General features: G+C 50.7%; 29 non-coding genes across 29 annotated transcripts; all 29 read right to left on the reverse strand.

Moving 5' to 3' along the window:
* Positions 1 to 161: 161 nt before the first annotated feature.
* On the reverse strand, positions 162 to 234 carry Trnaa-ugc. The gene has a single exon. It is a non-coding gene; the product is annotated as a tRNA-Ala (tRNA).
* Positions 235 to 1,247: 1,013 nt separating this feature from the next.
* Trnaa-agc lies at positions 1,248 to 1,320 on the reverse strand. The gene has a single exon. It is a non-coding gene; the product is annotated as a tRNA-Ala (tRNA).
* Positions 1,321 to 1,737: 417 nt separating this feature from the next.
* Trnaa-ugc lies at positions 1,738 to 1,810 on the reverse strand. Its single transcript has one exon. It is a non-coding gene; the product is annotated as a tRNA-Ala (tRNA).
* Positions 1,811 to 2,823: 1,013 nt separating this feature from the next.
* Positions 2,824 to 2,896, reverse strand: Trnaa-agc. The gene has a single exon. It is a non-coding gene; the product is annotated as a tRNA-Ala (tRNA).
* Positions 2,897 to 3,313: 417 nt separating this feature from the next.
* Trnaa-ugc lies at positions 3,314 to 3,386 on the reverse strand. Its single transcript has one exon. It is a non-coding gene; the product is annotated as a tRNA-Ala (tRNA).
* Positions 3,387 to 4,388: 1,002 nt separating this feature from the next.
* On the reverse strand, positions 4,389 to 4,461 carry Trnaa-agc. Its single transcript has one exon. It is a non-coding gene; the product is annotated as a tRNA-Ala (tRNA).
* Positions 4,462 to 4,878: 417 nt separating this feature from the next.
* On the reverse strand, positions 4,879 to 4,951 carry Trnaa-ugc. Its single transcript has one exon. It is a non-coding gene; the product is annotated as a tRNA-Ala (tRNA).
* Positions 4,952 to 5,964: 1,013 nt separating this feature from the next.
* Trnaa-agc lies at positions 5,965 to 6,037 on the reverse strand. The gene has a single exon. It is a non-coding gene; the product is annotated as a tRNA-Ala (tRNA).
* Positions 6,038 to 6,454: 417 nt separating this feature from the next.
* On the reverse strand, positions 6,455 to 6,527 carry Trnaa-ugc. The gene has a single exon. It is a non-coding gene; the product is annotated as a tRNA-Ala (tRNA).
* A 1,002-nt stretch (positions 6,528 to 7,529) lies between these two features.
* Trnaa-agc lies at positions 7,530 to 7,602 on the reverse strand. The gene has a single exon. It is a non-coding gene; the product is annotated as a tRNA-Ala (tRNA).
* A 417-nt stretch (positions 7,603 to 8,019) lies between these two features.
* Positions 8,020 to 8,092, reverse strand: Trnaa-ugc. The gene has a single exon. It is a non-coding gene; the product is annotated as a tRNA-Ala (tRNA).
* A 1,013-nt stretch (positions 8,093 to 9,105) lies between these two features.
* On the reverse strand, positions 9,106 to 9,178 carry Trnaa-agc. The gene has a single exon. It is a non-coding gene; the product is annotated as a tRNA-Ala (tRNA).
* A 417-nt stretch (positions 9,179 to 9,595) lies between these two features.
* Positions 9,596 to 9,668, reverse strand: Trnaa-ugc. The gene has a single exon. It is a non-coding gene; the product is annotated as a tRNA-Ala (tRNA).
* Positions 9,669 to 10,681: 1,013 nt separating this feature from the next.
* Trnaa-agc lies at positions 10,682 to 10,754 on the reverse strand. The gene has a single exon. It is a non-coding gene; the product is annotated as a tRNA-Ala (tRNA).
* A 417-nt stretch (positions 10,755 to 11,171) lies between these two features.
* Trnaa-ugc lies at positions 11,172 to 11,244 on the reverse strand. Its single transcript has one exon. It is a non-coding gene; the product is annotated as a tRNA-Ala (tRNA).
* A 1,013-nt stretch (positions 11,245 to 12,257) lies between these two features.
* Positions 12,258 to 12,330, reverse strand: Trnaa-agc. The gene has a single exon. It is a non-coding gene; the product is annotated as a tRNA-Ala (tRNA).
* A 417-nt stretch (positions 12,331 to 12,747) lies between these two features.
* Positions 12,748 to 12,820, reverse strand: Trnaa-ugc. The gene has a single exon. It is a non-coding gene; the product is annotated as a tRNA-Ala (tRNA).
* Positions 12,821 to 13,833: 1,013 nt separating this feature from the next.
* Positions 13,834 to 13,906, reverse strand: Trnaa-agc. Its single transcript has one exon. It is a non-coding gene; the product is annotated as a tRNA-Ala (tRNA).
* Positions 13,907 to 14,323: 417 nt separating this feature from the next.
* Positions 14,324 to 14,396, reverse strand: Trnaa-ugc. The gene has a single exon. It is a non-coding gene; the product is annotated as a tRNA-Ala (tRNA).
* A 1,013-nt stretch (positions 14,397 to 15,409) lies between these two features.
* On the reverse strand, positions 15,410 to 15,482 carry Trnaa-agc. The gene has a single exon. It is a non-coding gene; the product is annotated as a tRNA-Ala (tRNA).
* Positions 15,483 to 15,899: 417 nt separating this feature from the next.
* Trnaa-ugc lies at positions 15,900 to 15,972 on the reverse strand. Its single transcript has one exon. It is a non-coding gene; the product is annotated as a tRNA-Ala (tRNA).
* Positions 15,973 to 16,985: 1,013 nt separating this feature from the next.
* Trnaa-agc lies at positions 16,986 to 17,058 on the reverse strand. Its single transcript has one exon. It is a non-coding gene; the product is annotated as a tRNA-Ala (tRNA).
* A 417-nt stretch (positions 17,059 to 17,475) lies between these two features.
* Trnaa-ugc lies at positions 17,476 to 17,548 on the reverse strand. The gene has a single exon. It is a non-coding gene; the product is annotated as a tRNA-Ala (tRNA).
* A 1,013-nt stretch (positions 17,549 to 18,561) lies between these two features.
* Positions 18,562 to 18,634, reverse strand: Trnaa-agc. Its single transcript has one exon. It is a non-coding gene; the product is annotated as a tRNA-Ala (tRNA).
* Positions 18,635 to 19,051: 417 nt separating this feature from the next.
* On the reverse strand, positions 19,052 to 19,124 carry Trnaa-ugc. Its single transcript has one exon. It is a non-coding gene; the product is annotated as a tRNA-Ala (tRNA).
* A 1,013-nt stretch (positions 19,125 to 20,137) lies between these two features.
* Trnaa-agc lies at positions 20,138 to 20,210 on the reverse strand. Its single transcript has one exon. It is a non-coding gene; the product is annotated as a tRNA-Ala (tRNA).
* Positions 20,211 to 20,627: 417 nt separating this feature from the next.
* On the reverse strand, positions 20,628 to 20,700 carry Trnaa-ugc. Its single transcript has one exon. It is a non-coding gene; the product is annotated as a tRNA-Ala (tRNA).
* A 1,012-nt stretch (positions 20,701 to 21,712) lies between these two features.
* Trnaa-agc lies at positions 21,713 to 21,785 on the reverse strand. The gene has a single exon. It is a non-coding gene; the product is annotated as a tRNA-Ala (tRNA).
* A 417-nt stretch (positions 21,786 to 22,202) lies between these two features.
* Trnaa-ugc lies at positions 22,203 to 22,275 on the reverse strand. Its single transcript has one exon. It is a non-coding gene; the product is annotated as a tRNA-Ala (tRNA).
* Positions 22,276 to 22,851: the final 576 nt, after the last annotated feature.

Here is a 22,851-nt window from a genome sequence, read left to right on the forward strand (position 1 = left end):
GGCAGATTTGCACTCGATGACACCTCGACAACAGCCGGTCCTCACATTTACGTTTTGCTCTCCTTACGTCAGTATACGAGTCTGTGACGCTGGCTTTGCAACATCTTGCGTGCCTTTAGGCTCGCCGCGACCAACACTTACCACGCACTGACCACAAAACATGGAGGCGCCGGGGCTTGAACCCGGGACCTTTCACATGCAAAGCGAACGCTCTACCAACTGAGCTACGCCCCCAAGCACAACCAAGCTGCGCTGTTCTCCGTTCTTTGCTACTCTTATGTGCACGGACACGATGGTTGGTTGGTTTGCAGGGGTGAAGGGACCAGAGTACAAAGGCGCGGACACGTTCATATACGCAAGAGTTCCAAGTAGTTTCGATGCTCTGGTATTACGACTGCAAATTCCGTCCGTTTTTAACGTCTTAAATTGAAGGGACAGTCACAAGTTGGTCCGTTTTCACTCCATGTCGACAATCACACAGCACCTGAGGTAACAAGCACATCTGAAGACCCATTGTGCACTCGACTGTTCATGCCAACTCACTGCCTCGCACTTTACTACTGTGTACCACTCTTGTCGTCCAACTGCAAAAGACTGGGCCACAACAACTTTCCGCGTCTCCATTGCACTGCGCAAACTACGAAACGCTCCCCAAACATGGCACTCACCCACGCAGACGACTTTTCCGACTTTACACGACGCTCACGCAACGCTCACGCTAGTGACAGCCTTATTTAGAGCTTGACGTCGCACACAAGCGAATGAGCACATTTCGCCTACGACTTAGGCCGCCCTCCTAGTGTGGCTGTTCGGTGTCTGCAGGCAGCGAGGGGCTGCAAGCCTCCTGTGTTCGCGCCTATGTCACCTCTGCTTGCTTGTCAGAGACAGAGTATCGCAAAACATACAACTCACTCCATGAATTGATTGCTACGGCATCTGTCATCAGCAGTCACAACTAGCAACACCAGTAGCAGCCGACTGCACGTAAAGAATTGGAATGTGCAGTGGGATTTTTGTGAATTCGGCGCAAGGCTGATCTTTGCGACATAGGTTTGAGAATCTTATGGGAACACTTGTACTGTTTCTAAATTAAGTGTAGTGGTGGGAGGAGGGTGCTTCGTGCGAATTACAGCACGTTTGCCAATTGTGGCTGCTAATCGTTGGCTCGTATCTGCCTTGACACATTTTCTGGCTGTGAATTATTCCACTTGCATGGCAGTGTGCGCATGTTGGTGTGTTAAAAATTCTGGAGGCGCTGGGTATCGATCCCAGTACCTCTCGCATGCTAAGCGAGCGCTCTACCATCTGAGCTACGCCCCCTGCTGACGAACTGCGCTATCATACAGCCATATCAATAGCACAGACCCTTGCACTCCCATTATTCCGCTGACAAACACTACTCTCAATGTGTCCGTGAGGGTGTCTTTCAGGTTTCCTGCATTCTGTATCGAATCGTAGTTGGCCAAAATCAAAGTGGCACGCACGACGTCGAAAATAGCGTTCGGCCAACGCTCTGAGGTAGACGAACGTGTTGTCCACTCTCTAGACTTCATTGAGGTTAGGCCGTTATACCTAAGGCAGATTTGCACTCGATGACACCTCGACAACAGCCGGTCCTCACATTTACGTTTTGCTCTCCTTACGTCAGTATACGAGTCTGTGACGCTGGCTTTGCAACATCTTGCGTGCCTTTAGGCTCGCCGCGACCAACACTTACCACGCACTGACCACAAAACATGGAGGCGCCGGGGCTTGAACCCGGGACCTTTCACATGCAAAGCGAACGCTCTACCAACTGAGCTACGCCCCCAAGCACAACCAAGCTGCGCTGTTCTCCGTTCTTTGCTACTCTTATGTGCACGGACACGATGGTTGGTTGGTTTGCAGGGGTGAAGGGACCAGAGTACAAAGGCGCGGACACGTTCATATACGCAAGAGTTCCAAGTAGTTTCGATGCTCTGGTATTACGACTGCAAATTCCGTCCGTTTTTAACGTCTTAAATTGAAGGGACAGTCACAAGTTGGTCCGTTTTCACTCCATGTCGACAATCACACAGCACCTGAGGTAACAAGCACATCTGAAGACCCATTGTGCACTCGACTGTTCATGCCAACTCACTGCCTCGCACTTTACTACTGTGTACCACTCTTGTCGTCCAACTGCAAAAGACTGGGCCACAACAACTTTCCGCGTCTCCATTGCACTGCGCAAACTACGAAACGCTCCCCAAACATGGCACTCACCCACGCAGACGACTTTTCCGACTTTACACGACGCTCACGCAACGCTCACGCTAGTGACAGCCTTATTTAGGGCTTGACGTCGCACACAAGCGAATGAGCACATTTCGCCTACGACTTAGGCCGCCCTCCTAGTGTGGCTGTTCGGTGTCTGCAGGCAGCGAGGGGCTGCAAGCCTCCTGTGTTCGCGCCTATGTCACCTCTGCTTGCTTGTCAGAGACAGAGTATCGCAAAACATACAACTCACTCCATGAATTGATTGCTACGGCATCTGTCATCAGCAGTCACAACTAGCAACACCAGTAGCAGCCGACTGCACGTAAAGAATTGGAATGTGCAGTGGGATTTTTGTGAATTCGGCGCAAGGCTGATCTTTGCGACATAGGTTTGAGAATCTTATGGGAACACTTGTACTGTTTCTAAATTAAGTGTAGTGGTGGGAGGAGGGTGCTTCGTGCGAATTACAGCACGTTTGCCAATTGTGGCTGCTAATCGTTGGCTCGTATCTGCCTTGACACATTTTCTGGCTGTGAATTATTCCACTTGCATGGCAGTGTGCGCATGTTGGTGTGTTAAAAATTCTGGAGGCGCTGGGTATCGATCCCAGTACCTCTCGCATGCTAAGCGAGCGCTCTACCATCTGAGCTACGCCCCCTGCTGACGAACTGCGCTATCATACAGCCATATCAATGGCACAGACCCTTGCACTCCCATTATTCCGCTGACAAACACTACTCTCAATGTGTCCGTGAGGGTGTCTTTCAGGTTTCCTGCATTCTGTATCGAATCGTAGTTGGCCAAAATCAAAGTGGCACGCACGACGTCGAAAATAGCGTTCGGCCAACGCTCTGAGGTAGACGAACGTGTTGTCCACTCTCTAGACTTCATTGAGGTTAGGCCGTTATACCTAAGGCAGATTTGCACTCGATGACACCTCGACAACAGCCGGTCCTCACATTTACGTTTTGCTCTCCTTACGTCAGTATACGAGTCTGTGACGCTGGCTTTGCAACATCTTGCGTGCCTTTAGGCTCGCCGCGACCAACACTTACCACGCACTGACCACAAAACATGGAGGCGCCGGGGCTTGAACCCGGGACCTTTCACATGCAAAGCGAACGCTCTACCAACTGAGCTACGCCCCCAAGCACAACCAAGCTGCGCTGTTCTCCGTTCTTTGCTACTCTTATGTGCACGGACACGATGGTTGGTTGGTTTGCAGGGGTGAAGGGACCAGAGTACAAAGGCGCGGACACGTTCATATACGCAAGAGTTCCAAGTAGTTTCGATGCTCTGGTATTACGACTGCAAATTCCGTCCGTTTTTAACGTCTTAAATTGAAGGGACAGTCACAAGTTGGTCCGTTTTCACTCCATGTCGACAATCACACAGCACCTGAGGTAACAAGCACATCTGAAGACCCATTGTGCACTCGACTGTTCATGCCAACTCACTGCCTCGCACTTTACTACTGTGTACCACTCTTGTCGTCCAACTGCAAAAGACTGGGCCACAACAACTTTCCGCGTCTCCATTGCACTGCGCAAACTACGAAACGCTCCCCAAACATGGCACTCACCCACGCAGACGACTTTTCCGACTTTACACGACGCTCACGCTAGTGACAGCCTTATTTAGGGCTTGACGTCGCACACAAGCGAATGAGCACATTTCGCCTACGACTTAGGCCGCCCTCCTAGTGTGGCTGTTCGGTGTCTGCAGGCAGCGAGGGGCTGCAAGCCTCCTGTGTTCGCGCCTATGTCACCTCTGCTTGCTTGTCAGAGACAGAGTATCGCAAAACATACAACTCACTCCATGAATTGATTGCTACGGCATCTGTCATCAGCAGTCACAACTAGCAACACCAGTAGCAGCCGACTGCACGTAAAGAATTGGAATGTGCAGTGGGATTTTTGTGAATTCGGCGCAAGGCTGATCTTTGCGACATAGGTTTGAGAATCTTATGGGAACACTTGTACTGTTTCTAAATTAAGTGTAGTGGTGGGAGGAGGGTGCTTCGTGCGAATTACAGCACGTTTGCCAATTGTGGCTGCTAATCGTTGGCTCGTATCTGCCTTGACACATTTTCTGGCTGTGAATTATTCCACTTGCATGGCAGTGTGCGCATGTTGGTGTGTTAAAAATTCTGGAGGCGCTGGGTATCGATCCCAGTACCTCTCGCATGCTAAGCGAGCGCTCTACCATCTGAGCTACGCCCCCTGCTGACGAACTGCGCTATCATACAGCCATATCAATGGCACAGACCCTTGCACTCCCATTATTCCGCTGACAAACACTACTCTCAATGTGTCCGTGAGGGTGTCTTTCAGGTTTCCTGCATTCTGTATCGAATCGTAGTTGGCCAAAATCAAAGTGGCACGCACGACGTCGAAAATAGCGTTCGGCCAACGCTCTGAGGTAGACGAACGTGTTGTCCACTCTCTAGACTTCATTGAGGTTAGGCCGTTATACCTAAGGCAGATTTGCACTCGATGACACCTCGACAACAGCCGGTCCTCACATTTACGTTTTGCTCTCCTTACGTCAGTATACGAGTCTGTGACGCTGGCTTTGCAACATCTTGCGTGCCTTTAGGCTCGCCGCGACCAACACTTACCACGCACTGACCACAAAACATGGAGGCGCCGGGGCTTGAACCCGGGACCTTTCACATGCAAAGCGAACGCTCTACCAACTGAGCTACGCCCCCAAGCACAACCAAGCTGCGCTGTTCTCCGTTCTTTGCTACTCTTATGTGCACGGACACGATGGTTGGTTGGTTTGCAGGGGTGAAGGGACCAGAGTACAAAGGCGCGGACACGTTCATATACGCAAGAGTTCCAAGTAGTTTCGATGCTCTGGTATTACGACTGCAAATTCCGTCCGTTTTTAACGTCTTAAATTGAAGGGACAGTCACAAGTTGGTCCGTTTTCACTCCATGTCGACAATCACACAGCACCTGAGGTAACAAGCACATCTGAAGACCCATTGTGCACTCGACTGTTCATGCCAACTCACTGCCTCGCACTTTACTACTGTGTACCACTCTTGTCGTCCAACTGCAAAAGACTGGGCCACAACAACTTTCCGCGTCTCCATTGCACTGCGCAAACTACGAAACGCTCCCCAAACATGGCACTCACCCACGCAGACGACTTTTCCGACTTTACACGACGCTCACGCAACGCTCACGCTAGTGACAGCCTTATTTAGGGCTTGACGTCGCACACAAGCGAATGAGCACATTTCGCCTACGACTTAGGCCGCCCTCCTAGTGTGGCTGTTCGGTGTCTGCAGGCAGCGAGGGGCTGCAAGCCTCCTGTGTTCGCGCCTATGTCACCTCTGCTTGCTTGTCAGAGACAGAGTATCGCAAAACATACAACTCACTCCATGAATTGATTGCTACGGCATCTGTCATCAGCAGTCACAACTAGCAACACCAGTAGCAGCCGACTGCACGTAAAGAATTGGAATGTGCAGTGGGATTTTTGTGAATTCGGCGCAAGGCTGATCTTTGCGACATAGGTTTGAGAATCTTATGGGAACACTTGTACTGTTTCTAAATTAAGTGTAGTGGTGGGAGGAGGGTGCTTCGTGCGAATTACAGCACGTTTGCCAATTGTGGCTGCTAATCGTTGGCTCGTATCTGCCTTGACACATTTTCTGGCTGTGAATTATTCCACTTGCATGGCAGTGTGCGCATGTTGGTGTGTTAAAAATTCTGGAGGCGCTGGGTATCGATCCCAGTACCTCTCGCATGCTAAGCGAGCGCTCTACCATCTGAGCTACGCCCCCTGCTGACGAACTGCGCTATCATACAGCCATATCAATGGCACAGACCCTTGCACTCCCATTATTCCGCTGACAAACACTACTCTCAATGTGTCCGTGAGGGTGTCTTTCAGGTTTCCTGCATTCTGTATCGAATCGTAGTTGGCCAAAATCAAAGTGGCACGCACGACGTCGAAAATAGCGTTCGGCCAACGCTCTGAGGTAGACGAACGTGTTGTCCACTCTCTAGACTTCATTGAGGTTAGGCCGTTATACCTAAGGCAGATTTGCACTCGATGACACCTCGACAACAGCCGGTCCTCACATTTACGTTTTGCTCTCCTTACGTCAGTATACGAGTCTGTGACGCTGGCTTTGCAACATCTTGCGTGCCTTTAGGCTCGCCGCGACCAACACTTACCACGCACTGACCACAAAACATGGAGGCGCCGGGGCTTGAACCCGGGACCTTTCACATGCAAAGCGAACGCTCTACCAACTGAGCTACGCCCCCAAGCACAACCAAGCTGCGCTGTTCTCCGTTCTTTGCTACTCTTATGTGCACGGACACGATGGTTGGTTGGTTTGCAGGGGTGAAGGGACCAGAGTACAAAGGCGCGGACACGTTCATATACGCAAGAGTTCCAAGTAGTTTCGATGCTCTGGTATTACGACTGCAAATTCCGTCCGTTTTTAACGTCTTAAATTGAAGGGACAGTCACAAGTTGGTCCGTTTTCACTCCATGTCGACAATCACACAGCACCTGAGGTAACAAGCACATCTGAAGACCCATTGTGCACTCGACTGTTCATGCCAACTCACTGCCTCGCACTTTACTACTGTGTACCACTCTTGTCGTCCAACTGCAAAAGACTGGGCCACAACAACTTTCCGCGTCTCCATTGCACTGCGCAAACTACGAAACGCTCCCCAAACATGGCACTCACCCACGCAGACGACTTTTCCGACTTTACACGACGCTCACGCTAGTGACAGCCTTATTTAGGGCTTGACGTCGCACACAAGCGAATGAGCACATTTCGCCTACGACTTAGGCCGCCCTCCTAGTGTGGCTGTTCGGTGTCTGCAGGCAGCGAGGGGCTGCAAGCCTCCTGTGTTCGCGCCTATGTCACCTCTGCTTGCTTGTCAGAGACAGAGTATCGCAAAACATACAACTCACTCCATGAATTGATTGCTACGGCATCTGTCATCAGCAGTCACAACTAGCAACACCAGTAGCAGCCGACTGCACGTAAAGAATTGGAATGTGCAGTGGGATTTTTGTGAATTCGGCGCAAGGCTGATCTTTGCGACATAGGTTTGAGAATCTTATGGGAACACTTGTACTGTTTCTAAATTAAGTGTAGTGGTGGGAGGAGGGTGCTTCGTGCGAATTACAGCACGTTTGCCAATTGTGGCTGCTAATCGTTGGCTCGTATCTGCCTTGACACATTTTCTGGCTGTGAATTATTCCACTTGCATGGCAGTGTGCGCATGTTGGTGTGTTAAAAATTCTGGAGGCGCTGGGTATCGATCCCAGTACCTCTCGCATGCTAAGCGAGCGCTCTACCATCTGAGCTACGCCCCCTGCTGACGAACTGCGCTATCATACAGCCATATCAATGGCACAGACCCTTGCACTCCCATTATTCCGCTGACAAACACTACTCTCAATGTGTCCGTGAGGGTGTCTTTCAGGTTTCCTGCATTCTGTATCGAATCGTAGTTGGCCAAAATCAAAGTGGCACGCACGACGTCGAAAATAGCGTTCGGCCAACGCTCTGAGGTAGACGAACGTGTTGTCCACTCTCTAGACTTCATTGAGGTTAGGCCGTTATACCTAAGGCAGATTTGCACTCGATGACACCTCGACAACAGCCGGTCCTCACATTTACGTTTTGCTCTCCTTACGTCAGTATACGAGTCTGTGACGCTGGCTTTGCAACATCTTGCGTGCCTTTAGGCTCGCCGCGACCAACACTTACCACGCACTGACCACAAAACATGGAGGCGCCGGGGCTTGAACCCGGGACCTTTCACATGCAAAGCGAACGCTCTACCAACTGAGCTACGCCCCCAAGCACAACCAAGCTGCGCTGTTCTCCGTTCTTTGCTACTCTTATGTGCACGGACACGATGGTTGGTTGGTTTGCAGGGGTGAAGGGACCAGAGTACAAAGGCGCGGACACGTTCATATACGCAAGAGTTCCAAGTAGTTTCGATGCTCTGGTATTACGACTGCAAATTCCGTCCGTTTTTAACGTCTTAAATTGAAGGGACAGTCACAAGTTGGTCCGTTTTCACTCCATGTCGACAATCACACAGCACCTGAGGTAACAAGCACATCTGAAGACCCATTGTGCACTCGACTGTTCATGCCAACTCACTGCCTCGCACTTTACTACTGTGTACCACTCTTGTCGTCCAACTGCAAAAGACTGGGCCACAACAACTTTCCGCGTCTCCATTGCACTGCGCAAACTACGAAACGCTCCCCAAACATGGCACTCACCCACGCAGACGACTTTTCCGACTTTACACGACGCTCACGCAACGCTCACGCTAGTGACAGCCTTATTTAGGGCTTGACGTCGCACACAAGCGAATGAGCACATTTCGCCTACGACTTAGGCCGCCCTCCTAGTGTGGCTGTTCGGTGTCTGCAGGCAGCGAGGGGCTGCAAGCCTCCTGTGTTCGCGCCTATGTCACCTCTGCTTGCTTGTCAGAGACAGAGTATCGCAAAACATACAACTCACTCCATGAATTGATTGCTACGGCATCTGTCATCAGCAGTCACAACTAGCAACACCAGTAGCAGCCGACTGCACGTAAAGAATTGGAATGTGCAGTGGGATTTTTGTGAATTCGGCGCAAGGCTGATCTTTGCGACATAGGTTTGAGAATCTTATGGGAACACTTGTACTGTTTCTAAATTAAGTGTAGTGGTGGGAGGAGGGTGCTTCGTGCGAATTACAGCACGTTTGCCAATTGTGGCTGCTAATCGTTGGCTCGTATCTGCCTTGACACATTTTCTGGCTGTGAATTATTCCACTTGCATGGCAGTGTGCGCATGTTGGTGTGTTAAAAATTCTGGAGGCGCTGGGTATCGATCCCAGTACCTCTCGCATGCTAAGCGAGCGCTCTACCATCTGAGCTACGCCCCCTGCTGACGAACTGCGCTATCATACAGCCATATCAATGGCACAGACCCTTGCACTCCCATTATTCCGCTGACAAACACTACTCTCAATGTGTCCGTGAGGGTGTCTTTCAGGTTTCCTGCATTCTGTATCGAATCGTAGTTGGCCAAAATCAAAGTGGCACGCACGACGTCGAAAATAGCGTTCGGCCAACGCTCTGAGGTAGACGAACGTGTTGTCCACTCTCTAGACTTCATTGAGGTTAGGCCGTTATACCTAAGGCAGATTTGCACTCGATGACACCTCGACAACAGCCGGTCCTCACATTTACGTTTTGCTCTCCTTACGTCAGTATACGAGTCTGTGACGCTGGCTTTGCAACATCTTGCGTGCCTTTAGGCTCGCCGCGACCAACACTTACCACGCACTGACCACAAAACATGGAGGCGCCGGGGCTTGAACCCGGGACCTTTCACATGCAAAGCGAACGCTCTACCAACTGAGATACGCCCCCAAGCACAACCAAGCTGCGCTGTTCTCCGTTCTTTGCTACTCTTATGTGCACGGACACGATGGTTGGTTGGTTTGCAGGGGTGAAGGGACCAGAGTACAAAGGCGCGGACACGTTCATATACGCAAGAGTTCCAAGTAGTTTCGATGCTCTGGTATTACGACTGCAAATTCCGTCCGTTTTTAACGTCTTAAATTGAAGGGACAGTCACAAGTTGGTCCGTTTTCACTCCATGTCGACAATCACTCAGCACCTGAGGTAACAAGCACATCTGAAGACCCATTGTGCACTCGACTGTTCATGCCAACTCACTGCCTCGCACTTTACTACTGTGTACCACTCTTGTCGTCCAACTGCAAAAGACTGGGCCACAACAACTTTCCGCGTCTCCATTGCACTGCGCAAACTACGAAACGCTCCCCAAACATGGCACTCACCCACGCAGACGACTTTTCCGACTTTACACGACGCTCACGCAACGCTCACGCTAGTGACAGCCTTATTTAGGGCTTGACGTCGCACACAAGCGAATGAGCACATTTCGCCTACGACTTAGGCCGCCCTCCTAGTGTGGCTGTTCGGTGTCTGCAGGCAGCGAGGGGCTGCAAGCCTCCTGTGTTCGCGCCTATGTCACCTCTGCTTGCTTGTCAGAGACAGAGTATCGCAAAACATACAACTCACTCCATGAATTGATTGCTACGGCATCTGTCATCAGCAGTCACAACTAGCAACACCAGTAGCAGCCGACTGCACGTAAAGAATTGGAATGTGCAGTGGGATTTTTGTGAATTCGGCGCAAGGCTGATCTTTGCGACATAGGTTTGAGAATCTTATGGGAACACTTGTACTGTTTCTAAATTAAGTGTAGTGGTGGGAGGAGGGTGCTTCGTGCGAATTACAGCACGTTTGCCAATTGTGGCTGCTAATCGTTGGCTCGTATCTGCCTTGACACATTTTCTGGCTGTGAATTATTCCACTTGCATGGCAGTGTGCGCATGTTGGTGTGTTAAAAATTCTGGAGGCGCTGGGTATCGATCCCAGTACCTCTCGCATGCTAAGCGAGCGCTCTACCATCTGAGCTACGCCCCCTGCTGACGAACTGCGCTATCATACAGCCATATCAATGGCACAGACCCTTGCACTCCCATTATTCCGCTGACAAACACTACTCTCAATGTGTCCGTGAGGGTGTCTTTCAGGTTTCCTGCATTCTGTATCGAATCGTAGTTGGCCAAAATCAAAGTGGCACGCACGACGTCGAAAATAGCGTTCGGCCAACGCTCTGAGGTAGACGAACGTGTTGTCCACTCTCTAGACTTCATTGAGGTTAGGCCGTTATACCTAAGGCAGATTTGCACTCGATGACACCTCGACAACAGCCGGTCCTCACATTTACGTTTTGCTCTCCTTACGTCAGTATACGAGTCTGTGACGCTGGCTTTGCAACATCTTGCGTGCCTTTAGGCTCGCCGCGACCAACACTTACCACGCACTGACCACAAAACATGGAGGCGCCGGGGCTTGAACCCGGGACCTTTCACATGCAAAGCGAACGCTCTACCAACTGAGATACGCCCCCAAGCACAACCAAGCTGCGCTGTTCTCCGTTCTTTGCTACTCTTATGTGCACGGACACGATGGTTGGTTGGTTTGCAGGGGTGAAGGGACCAGAGTACAAAGGCGCGGACACGTTCATATACGCAAGAGTTCCAAGTAGTTTCGATGCTCTGGTATTACGACTGCAAATTCCGTCCGTTTTTAACGTCTTAAATTGAAGGGACAGTCACAAGTTGGTCCGTTTTCACTCCATGTCGACAATCACACAGCACCTGAGGTAACAAGCACATCTGAAGACCCATTGTGCACTCGACTGTTCATGCCAACTCACTGCCTCGCACTTTACTACTGTGTACCACTCTTGTCGTCCAACTGCAAAAGACTGGGCCACAACAACTTTCCGCGTCTCCATTGCACTGCGCAAACTACGAAACGCTCCCCAAACATGGCACTCACCCACGCAGACGACTTTTCCGACTTTACACGACGCTCACGCAACGCTCACGCTAGTGACAGCCTTATTTAGGGCTTGACGTCGCACACAAGCGAATGAGCACATTTCGCCTACGACTTAGGCCGCCCTCCTAGTGTGGCTGTTCGGTGTCTGCAGGCAGCGAGGGGCTGCAAGCCTCCTGTGTTCGCGCCTATGTCACCTCTGCTTGCTTGTCAGAGACAGAGTATCGCAAAACATACAACTCACTCCATGAATTGATTGCTACGGCATCTGTCATCAGCAGTCACAACTAGCAACACCAGTAGCAGCCGACTGCACGTAAAGAATTGGAATGTGCAGTGGGATTTTTGTGAATTCGGCGCAAGGCTGATCTTTGCGACATAGGTTTGAGAATCTTATGGGAACACTTGTACTGTTTCTAAATTAAGTGTAGTGGTGGGAGGAGGGTGCTTCGTGCGAATTACAGCACGTTTGCCAATTGTGGCTGCTAATCGTTGGCTCGTATCTGCCTTGACACATTTTCTGGCTGTGAATTATTCCACTTGCATGGCAGTGTGCGCATGTTGGTGTGTTAAAAATTCTGGAGGCGCTGGGTATCGATCCCAGTACCTCTCGCATGCTAAGCGAGCGCTCTACCATCTGAGCTACGCCCCCTGCTGACGAACTGCGCTATCATACAGCCATATCAATGGCACAGACCCTTGCACTCCCATTATTCCGCTGACAAACACTACTCTCAATGTGTCCGTGAGGGTGTCTTTCAGGTTTCCTGCATTCTGTATCGAATCGTAGTTGGCCAAAATCAAAGTGGCACGCACGACGTCGAAAATAGCGTTCGGCCAACGCTCTGAGGTAGACGAACGTGTTGTCCACTCTCTAGACTTCATTGAGGTTAGGCCGTTATACCTAAGGCAGATTTGCACTCGATGACACCTCGACAACAGCCGGTCCTCACATTTACGTTTTGCTCTCCTTACGTCAGTATACGAGTCTGTGACGCTGGCTTTGCAACATCTTGCGTGCCTTTAGGCTCGCCGCGACCAACACTTACCACGCACTGACCACAAAACATGGAGGCGCCGGGGCTTGAACCCGGGACCTTTCACATGCAAAGCGAACGCTCTACCAACTGAGATACGCCCCCAAGCACAACCAAGCTGCGCTGTTCTCCGTTCTTTGCTACTCTTATGTGCACGGACACGATGGTTGGTTGGTTTGCAGGGGTGAAGGGACCAGAGTACAAAGGCGCGGACACGTTCATATACGCAAGAGTTCCAAGTAGTTTCGATGCTCTGGTATTACGACTGCAAATTCCGTCCGTTTTTAACGTCTTAAATTGAAGGGACAGTCACAAGTTGGTCCGTTTTCACTCCATGTCGACAATCACACAGCACCTGAGGTAACAAGCACATCTGAAGACCCATTGTGCACTCGACTGTTCATGCCAACTCACTGCCTCGCACTTTACTACTGTGTACCACTCTTGTCGTCCAACTGCAAAAGACTGGGCCACAACAACTTTCCGCGTCTCCATTGCACTGCGCAAACTACGAAACGCTCCCCAAACATGGCACTCACCCACGCAGACGACTTTTCCGACTTTACACGACGCTCACGCAACGCTCACGCTAGTGACAGCCTTATTTAGGGCTTGACGTCGCACACAAGCGAATGAGCACATTTCGCCTACGACTTAGGCCGCCCTCCTAGTGTGGCTGTTCGGTGTCTGCAGGCAGCGAGGGGCTGCAAGCCTCCTGTGTTCGCGCCTATGTCACCTCTGCTTGCTTGTCAGAGACAGAGTATCGCAAAACATACAACTCACTCCATGAATTGATTGCTACGGCATCTGTCATCAGCAGTCACAACTAGCAACACCAGTAGCAGCCGACTGCACGTAAAGAATTGGAATGTGCAGTGGGATTTTTGTGAATTCGGCGCAAGGCTGATCTTTGCGACATAGGTTTGAGAATCTTATGGGAACACTTGTACTGTTTCTAAATTAAGTGTAGTGGTGGGAGGAGGGTGCTTCGTGCGAATTACAGCACGTTTGCCAATTGTGGCTGCTAATCGTTGGCTCGTATCTGCCTTGACACATTTTCTGGCTGTGAATTATTCCACTTGCATGGCAGTGTGCGCATGTTGGTGTGTTAAAAATTCTGGAGGCGCTGGGTATCGATCCCAGTACCTCTCGCATGCTAAGCGAGCGCTCTACCATCTGAGCTACGCCCCCTGCTGACGAACTGCGCTATCATACAGCCATATCAATGGCACAGACCCTTGCACTCCCATTATTCCGCTGACAAACACTACTCTCAATGTGTCCGTGAGGGTGTCTTTCAGGTTTCCTGCATTCTGTATCGAATCGTAGTTGGCCAAAATCAAAGTGGCACGCACGACGTCGAAAATAGCGTTCGGCCAACGCTCTGAGGTAGACGAACGTGTTGTCCACTCTCTAGACTTCATTGAGGTTAGGCCGTTATACCTAAGGCAGATTTGCACTCGATGACACCTCGACAACAGCCGGTCCTCACATTTACGTTTTGCTCTCCTTACGTCAGTATACGAGTCTGTGACGCTGGCTTTGCAACATCTTGCGTGCCTTTAGGCTCGCCGCGACCAACACTTACCACGCACTGACCACAAAACATGGAGGCGCCGGGGCTTGAACCCGGGACCTTTCACATGCAAAGCGAACGCTCTACCAACTGAGATACGCCCCCAAGCACAACCAAGCTGCGCTGTTCTCCGTTCTTTGCTACTCTTATGTGCACGGACACGATGGTTGGTTGGTTTGCAGGGGTGAAGGGACCAGAGTACAAAGGCGCGGACACGTTCATATACGCAAGAGTTCCAAGTAGTTTCGATGCTCTGGTATTACGACTGCAAATTCCGTCCGTTTTTAACGTCTTAAATTGAAGGGACAGTCACAAGTTGGTCCGTTTTCACTCCATGTCGACAATCACACAGCACCTGAGGTAACAAGCACATCTGAAGACCCATTGTGCACTCGACTGTTCATGCCAACTCACTGCCTCGCACTTTACTACTGTGTACCACTCTTGTCGTCCAACTGCAAAAGACTGGGCCACAACAACTTTCCGCGTCTCCATTGCACTGCGCAAACTACGAAACGCTCCCCAAACATGGCACTCACCCACGCAGACGACTTTTCCGACTTTACACGACGCTCACGCAACGCTCACGCTAGTGACAGCCTTATTTAGGGCTTGACGTCGCACACAAGCGAATGAGCACATTTCGCCTACGACTTAGGCCGCCCTCCTAGTGTGGCTGTTCGGTGTCTGCAGGCAGCGAGGGGCTGCAAGCCTCCTGTGTTCGCGCCTATGTCACCTCTGCTTGCTTGTCAGAGACAGAGTATCGCAAAACATACAACTCACTCCATGAATTGATTGCTACGGCATCTGTCATCAGCAGTCACAACTAGCAACACCAGTAGCAGCCGACTGCACGTAAAGAATTGGAATGTGCAGTGGGATTTTTGTGAATTCGGCGCAAGGCTGATCTTTGCGACATAGGTTTGAGAATCTTATGGGAACACTTGTACTGTTTCTAAATTAAGTGTAGTGGTGGGAGGAGGGTGCTTCGTGCGAATTACAGCACGTTTGCCAATTGTGGCTGCTAATCGTTGGCTCGTATCTGCCTTGACACATTTTCTGGCTGTGAATTATTCCACTTGCATGGCAGTGTGCGCATGTTGGTGTGTTAAAAATTCTGGAGGCGCTGGGTATCGATCCCAGTACCTCTCGCATGCTAAGCGAGCGCTCTACCATCTGAGCTACGCCCCCTGCTGACGAACTGCGCTATCATACAGCCATATCAATGGCACAGACCCTTGCACTCCCATTATTCCGCTGACAAACACTACTCTCAATGTGTCCGTGAGGGTGTCTTTCAGGTTTCCTGCATTCTGTATCGAATCGTAGTTGGCCAAAATCAAAGTGGCACGCACGACGTCGAAAATAGCGTTCGGCCAACGCTCTGAGGTAGACGAACGTGTTGTCCACTCTCTAGACTTCATTGAGGTTAGGCCGTTATACCTAAGGCAGATTTGCACTCGATGACACCTCGACAACAGCCGGTCCTCACATTTACGTTTTGCTCTCCTTACGTCAGTATACGAGTCTGTGACGCTGGCTTTGCAACATCTTGCGTGCCTTTAGGCTCGCCGCGACCAACACTTACCACGCACTGACCACAAAACATGGAGGCGCCGGGGCTTGAACCCGGGACCTTTCACATGCAAAGCGAACGCTCTACCAACTGAGATACGCCCCCAAGCACAACCAAGCTGCGCTGTTCTCCGTTCTTTGCTACTCTTATGTGCACGGACACGATGGTTGGTTGGTTTGCAGGGGTGAAGGGACCAGAGTACAAAGGCGCGGACACGTTCATATACGCAAGAGTTCCAAGTAGTTTCGATGCTCTGGTATTACGACTGCAAATTCCGTCCGTTTTTAACGTCTTAAATTGAAGGGACAGTCACAAGTTGGTCCGTTTTCACTCCATGTCGACAATCACACAGCACCTGAGGTAACAAGCACATCTGAAGACCCATTGTGCACTCGACTGTTCATGCCAACTCACTGCCTCGCACTTTACTACTGTGTACCACTCTTGTCGTCCAACTGCAAAAGACTGGGCCACAACAACTTTCCGCGTCTCCATTGCACTGCGCAAACTACGAAACGCTCCCCAAACATGGCACTCACCCACGCAGACGACTTTTCCGACTTTACACGACGCTCACGCAACGCTCACGCTAGTGACAGCCTTATTTAGGGCTTGACGTCGCACACAAGCGAATGAGCACATTTCGCCTACGACTTAGGCCGCCCTCCTAGTGTGGCTGTTCGGTGTCTGCAGGCAGCGAGGGGCTGCAAGCCTCCTGTGTTCGCGCCTATGTCACCTCTGCTTGCTTGTCAGAGACAGAGTATCGCAAAACATACAACTCACTCCATGAATTGATTGCTACGGCATCTGTCATCAGCAGTCACAACTAGCAACACCAGTAGCAGCCGACTGCACGTAAAGAATTGGAATGTGCAGTGGGATTTTTGTGAATTCGGCGCAAGGCTGATCTTTGCGACATAGGTTTGAGAATCTTATGGGAACACTTGTACTGTTTCTAAATTAAGTGTAGTGGTGGGAGGAGGGTGCTTCGTGCGAATTACAGCACGTTTGCCAATTGTGGCTGCTAATCGTTGGCTCGTATCTGCCTTGACACATTTTCTGGCTGTGAATTATTCCACTTGCATGGCAGTGTGCGCATGTTGGTGTGTTAAAAATTCTGGAGGCGCTGGGTATCGATCCCAGTACCTCTCGCATGCTAAGCGAGCGCTCTACCATCTGAGCTACGCCCCCTGCTGACGAACTGCGCTATCATACAGCCATATCAATGGCACAGACCCTTGCACTCCCATTATTCCGCTGACAAACACTACTCTCAATGTGTCCGTGAGGGTGTCTTTCAGGTTTCCTGCATTCTGTATCGAATCGTAGTTGGCCAAAATCAAAGTGGCACGCACGACGTCGAAAATAGCGTTCGGCCAACGCTCTGAGGTAGACGAACGTGTTGTCCACTCTCTAGACTTCATTGAGGTTAGGCCGTTATACCTAAGGCAGATTTGCACTCGATGACACCTCGACAACAGCCGGTCCTCACATTTACGTTTTGCTCTCCTTACGTCAGTATACGAGTCTGTGACGCTGGCTTTGCAACATCTTGCGTGCCTTTAGGCTCGCCGCGACCAACACTTACCACGCACTGACCACAAAACATGGAGGCGCCGGGGCTTGAACCCGGGACCTTTCACATGCAAAGCGAACGCTCTACCAACTGAGATACGCCCCCAAGCACAACCAAGCTGCGCTGTTCTCCGTTCTTTGCTACTCTTATGTGCACGGACACGATGGTTGGTTGGTTTGCAGGGGTGAAGGGACCAGAGTACAAAGGCGCGGACACGTTCATATACGCAAGAGTTCCAAGTAGTTTCGATGCTCTGGTATTACGACTGCAAATTCCGTCCGTTTTTAACGTCTTAAATTGAAGGGACAGTCACAAGTTGGTCCGTTTTCACTCCATGTCGACAATCACACAGCACCTGAGGTAACAAGCACATCTGAAGACCCATTGTGCACTCGACTGTTCATGCCAACTCACTGCCTCGCACTTTACTACTGTGTACCACTCTTGTCGTCCAACTGCAAAAGACTGGGCCACAACAACTTTCCGCGTCTCCATTGCACTGCGCAAACTACGAAACGCTCCCCAAACATGGCACTCACCCACGCAGACGACTTTTCCGACTTTACACGACGCTCACGCAACGCTCACGCTAGTGACAGCCTTATTTAGGGCTTGACGTCGCACACAAGCGAATGAGCACATTTCGCCTACGACTTAGGCCGCCCTCCTAGTGTGGCTGTTCGGTGTCTGCAGGCAGCGAGGGGCTGCAAGCCTCCTGTGTTCGCGCCTATGTCACCTCTGCTTGCTTGTCAGAGACAGAGTATCGCAAAACATACAACTCACTCCATGAATTGATTGCTACGGCATCTGTCATCAGCAGTCACAACTAGCAACACCAGTAGCAGCCGACTGCACGTAAAGAATTGGAATGTGCAGTGGGATTTTTGTGAATTCGGCGCAAGGCTGATCTTTGCGACATAGGTTTGAGAATCTTATGGGAACACTTGTACTGTTTCTAAATTAAGTGTAGTGGTGGGAGGAGGGTGCTTCGTGCGAATTACAGCACGTTTGCCAATTGTGGCTGCTAATCGTTGGCTCGTATCTGCCTTGACACATTTTCTGGCTGTGAATTATTCCACTTGCATGGCAGTGTGCGCATGTTGGTGTGTTAAAAATTCTGGAGGCGCTGGGTATCGATCCCAGTACCTCTCGCATGCTAAGCGAGCGCTCTACCATCTGAGCTACGCCCCCTGCTGACGAACTGCGCTATCATACAGCCATATCAATGGCACAGACCCTTGCACTCCCATTATTCCGCTGACAAACACTACTCTCAATGTGTCCGTGAGGGTGTCTTTCAGGTTTCCTGCATTCTGTATCGAATCGTAGTTGGCCAAAATCAAAGTGGCACGCACGACGTCGAAAATAGCGTTCGGCCAACGCTCTGAGGTAGACGAACGTGTTGTCCACTCTCTAGACTTCATTGAGGTTAGGCCGTTATACCTAAGGCAGATTTGCACTCGATGACACCTCGACAACAGCCGGTCCTCACATTTACGTTTTGCTCTCCTTACGTCAGTATACGAGTCTGTGACGCTGGCTTTGCAACATCTTGCGTGCCTTTAGGCTCGCCGCGACCAACACTTACCACGCACTGACCACAAAACATGGAGGCGCCGGGGCTTGAACCCGGGACCTTTCACATGCAAAGCGAACGCTCTACCAACTGAGCTACGCCCCCAAGCACAACCAAGCTGCGCTGTTCTCCGTTCTTTGCTACTCTTATGTGCACGGACACGATGGTTGGTTGGTTTGCAGGGGTGAAGGGACCAGAGTACAAAGGCGCGGACACGTTCATATACGCAAGAGTTCCAAGTAGTTTCGATGCTCTGGTATTACGACTGCAAATTCCGTCCGTTTTTAACGTCTTAAATTGAAGGGACAGTCACAAGTTGGTCCGTTTTCACTCCATGTCGACAATCACACAGCACCTGAGGTAACAAGCACATCTGAAGACCCATTGTGCACTCGACTGTTCATGCCAACTCACTGCCTCGCACTTTACTACTGTGTACCACTCTTGTCGTCCAACTGCAAAAGACTGGGCCACAACAACTTTCCGCGTCTCCATTGCACTGCGCAAACTACGAAACGCTCCCCAAACATGGCACTCACCCACGCAGACGACTTTTCCGACTTTACACGACGCTCACGCAACGCTCACGCTAGTGACAGCCTTATTTAGGGCTTGACGTCGCACACAAGCGAATGAGCACATTTCGCCTACGACTTAGGCCGCCCTCCTAGTGTGGCTGTTCGGTGTCTGCAGGCAGCGAGGGGCTGCAAGCCTCCTGTGTTCGCGCCTATGTCACCTCTGCTTGCTTGTCAGAGACAGAGTATCGCAAAACATACAACTCACTCCATGAATTGATTGCTACGGCATCTGTCATCAGCAGTCACAACTAGCAACACCAGTAGCAGCCGACTGCACGTAAAGAATTGGAATGTGCAGTGGGATTTTTGTGAATTCGGCGCAAGGCTGATCTTTGCGACATAGGTTTGAGAATCTTATGGGAACACTTGTACTGTTTCTAAATTAAGTGTAGTGGTGGGAGGAGGGTGCTTCGTGCGAATTACAGCACGTTTGCCAATTGTGGCTGCTAATCGTTGGCTCGTATCTGCCTTGACACATTTTCTGGCTGTGAATTATTCCACTTGCATGGCAGTGTGCGCATGTTGGTGTGTTAAAAATTCTGGAGGCGCTGGGTATCGATCCCAGTACCTCTCGCATGCTAAGCGAGCGCTCTACCATCTGAGCTACGCCCCCTGCTGACGAACTGCGCTATCATACAGCCATATCAATGGCACAGACCCTTGCACTCCCATTATTCCGCTGACAAACACTACTCTCAATGTGTCCGTGAGGGTGTCTTTCAGGTTTCCTGCATTCTGTATCGAATCGTAGTTGGCCAAAATCAAAGTGGCACGCACGACGTCGAAAATAGCGTTCGGCCAACGCTCTGAGGTAGACGAACGTGTTGTCCACTCTCTAGACTTCATTGAGGTTAGGCCGTTATACCTAAGGCAGATTTGCACTCGATGACACCTCGACAACAGCCGGTCCTCACATTTACGTTTTGCTCTCCTTACGTCAGTATACGAGTCTGTGACGCTGGCTTTGCAACATCTTGCGTGCCTTTAGGCTCGCCGCGACCAACACTTACCACGCACTGACCACAAAACATGGAGGCGCCGGGGCTTGAACCCGGGACCTTTCACATGCAAAGCGAACGCTCTACCAACTGAGCTACGCCCCCAAGCACAACCAAGCTGCGCTGTTCTCCGTTCTTTGCTACTCTTATGTGCACGGACACGATGGTTGGTTGGTTTGCAGGGGTGAAGGGACCAGAGTACAAAGGCGCGGACACGTTCATATACGCAAGAGTTCCAAGTAGTTTCGATGCTCTGGTATTACGACTGCAAATTCCGTCCGTTTTTAACGTCTTAAATTGAAGGGACAGTCACAAGTTGGTCCGTTTTCACTCCATGTCGACAATCACACAGCACCTGAGGTAACAAGCACATCTGAAGACCCATTGTGCACTCGACTGTTCATGCCAACTCACTGCCTCGCACTTTACTACTGTGTACCACTCTTGTCGTCCAACTGCAAAAGAATGGCCACAACAACTTTCCGCGTCTCCATTGCACTGCGCAAACTACGAAACGCTCCCCAAACATGGCACTCACCCACGCAGACGACTTTTCCGACTTTACACGACGCTCACGCAACGCTCACGCTAGTGACAGCCTTATTTAGAGCTTGACGTCGCACACAAACGAATGAGCACATTTCGCCTACGACTTAGGCCGCCCTCCTAGTGTGGCTGTTCGGTGTCTGCAGGCAGCGAGGGGCTGCAAGCCTCCTGTGTTCGCGCCTATGTCACCTCTGCTTGCTTGTCAGAGACAGAGTATCGCAAAACATACAACTCACTCCATGAATTGATTGCTACGGCATCTGTCATCAGCAGTCACAACTAGCAACACCAGTAGCAGCCGACTGCACGTAAAGAATTGGAATGTGCAGTGGGATTTTTGTGAATTCGGCGCAAGGCTGATCTTTGCGACATAGGTTTGAGAATCTTATGGGAACACTTGTACTGTTTCTAAATTAAGTGTAGTGGTGGGAGGAGGGTGCTTCGTGCGAATTACAGCACGTTTGCCAATTGTGGCTGCTAATCGTTGGCTCGTATCTGCCTTGACACATTTTCTGGCTGTGAATTATTCCACTTGCATGGCAGTGTGCGCATGTTGGTGTGTTAAAAATTCTGGAGGCGCTGGGTATCGATCCCAGTACCTCTCGCATGCTAAGCGAGCGCTCTACCATCTGAGCTACGCCCCCTGCTGACGAACTGCGCTATCATACAGCCATATCAATGGCACAGACCCTTGCACTCCCATTATTCCGCTGACAAACACTACTCTCAATGTGTCCGTGAGGGTGTTTTTCAGGTTTCCTGCATTCTGTATCGAATCGTAGTTGGCCAAAATCAAAGTGGCACGCACGACGTCGAAAATAGCGTTCGGCCAACGCTCTGAGGTAGACGAACGTGTTGTCCACTCTCTAGACTTCATTGAGGTTAGGCCGTTATACCTAAGGCAGATTTGCACTCGATGACACCTCGACAACAGCCGGTCCTCACATTTACGTTTTGCTCTCCTTACGTCAGTATACGAGTCTGTGACGCTGGCTTTGCAACATCTTGCGTGCCTTTAGGCTCGCCGCGACCAACACTTACCACGCACTGACCACAAAACATGGAGGCGCCGGGGCTTGAACCCGGGACCTTTCACATGCAAAGCGAACGCTCTACCAACTGAGCTACGCCCCCAAGCACAACCAAGCTGCGCTGTTCTCCGTTCTTTGCTACTCTTATGTGCACGGACACGATGGTTGGTTGGTTTGCAGGGGTGAAGGGACCAGAGTACAAAGGCGCGGACACGTTCATATACGCAAGAGTTCCAAGTAGTTTCGATGCTCTGGTATTACGACTGCAAATTCCGTCCGTTTTTAACGTCTTAAATTGAAGGGACAGTCACAAGTTGGTCCGTTTTCACTCCATGTCGACAATCACACAGCACCTGAGGTAACAAGCACATCTGAAGACCCATTGTGCACTCGACTGTTCATGCCAACTCACTGCCTCGCACTTTACTACTGTGTACCACTCTTGTCGTCCAACTGCAAAAGAATGGCCACAACAACTTTCCGCGTCTCCATTGCACTGCGCAAACTACGAAACGCTCCCCAAACATGGCACTCACCCACGCAGACGACTTTTCCGACTTTACACGACGCTCACGCAACGCTCACGCTAGTGACAGCCTTATTTAGAGCTTGACGTCGCACACAAACGAATGAGCACATTTCGCCTACGACTTAGGCCGCCCTCCTAGTGTGGCTGTTC

The sequence above is a fragment of the Schistocerca piceifrons genome, unplaced genomic scaffold, assembly GCF_021461385.2.
Source record: "Schistocerca piceifrons isolate TAMUIC-IGC-003096 unplaced genomic scaffold, iqSchPice1.1 HiC_scaffold_833, whole genome shotgun sequence".
Taxonomy (NCBI): Eukaryota; Metazoa; Arthropoda; class Insecta; order Orthoptera; family Acrididae; genus Schistocerca; species Schistocerca piceifrons.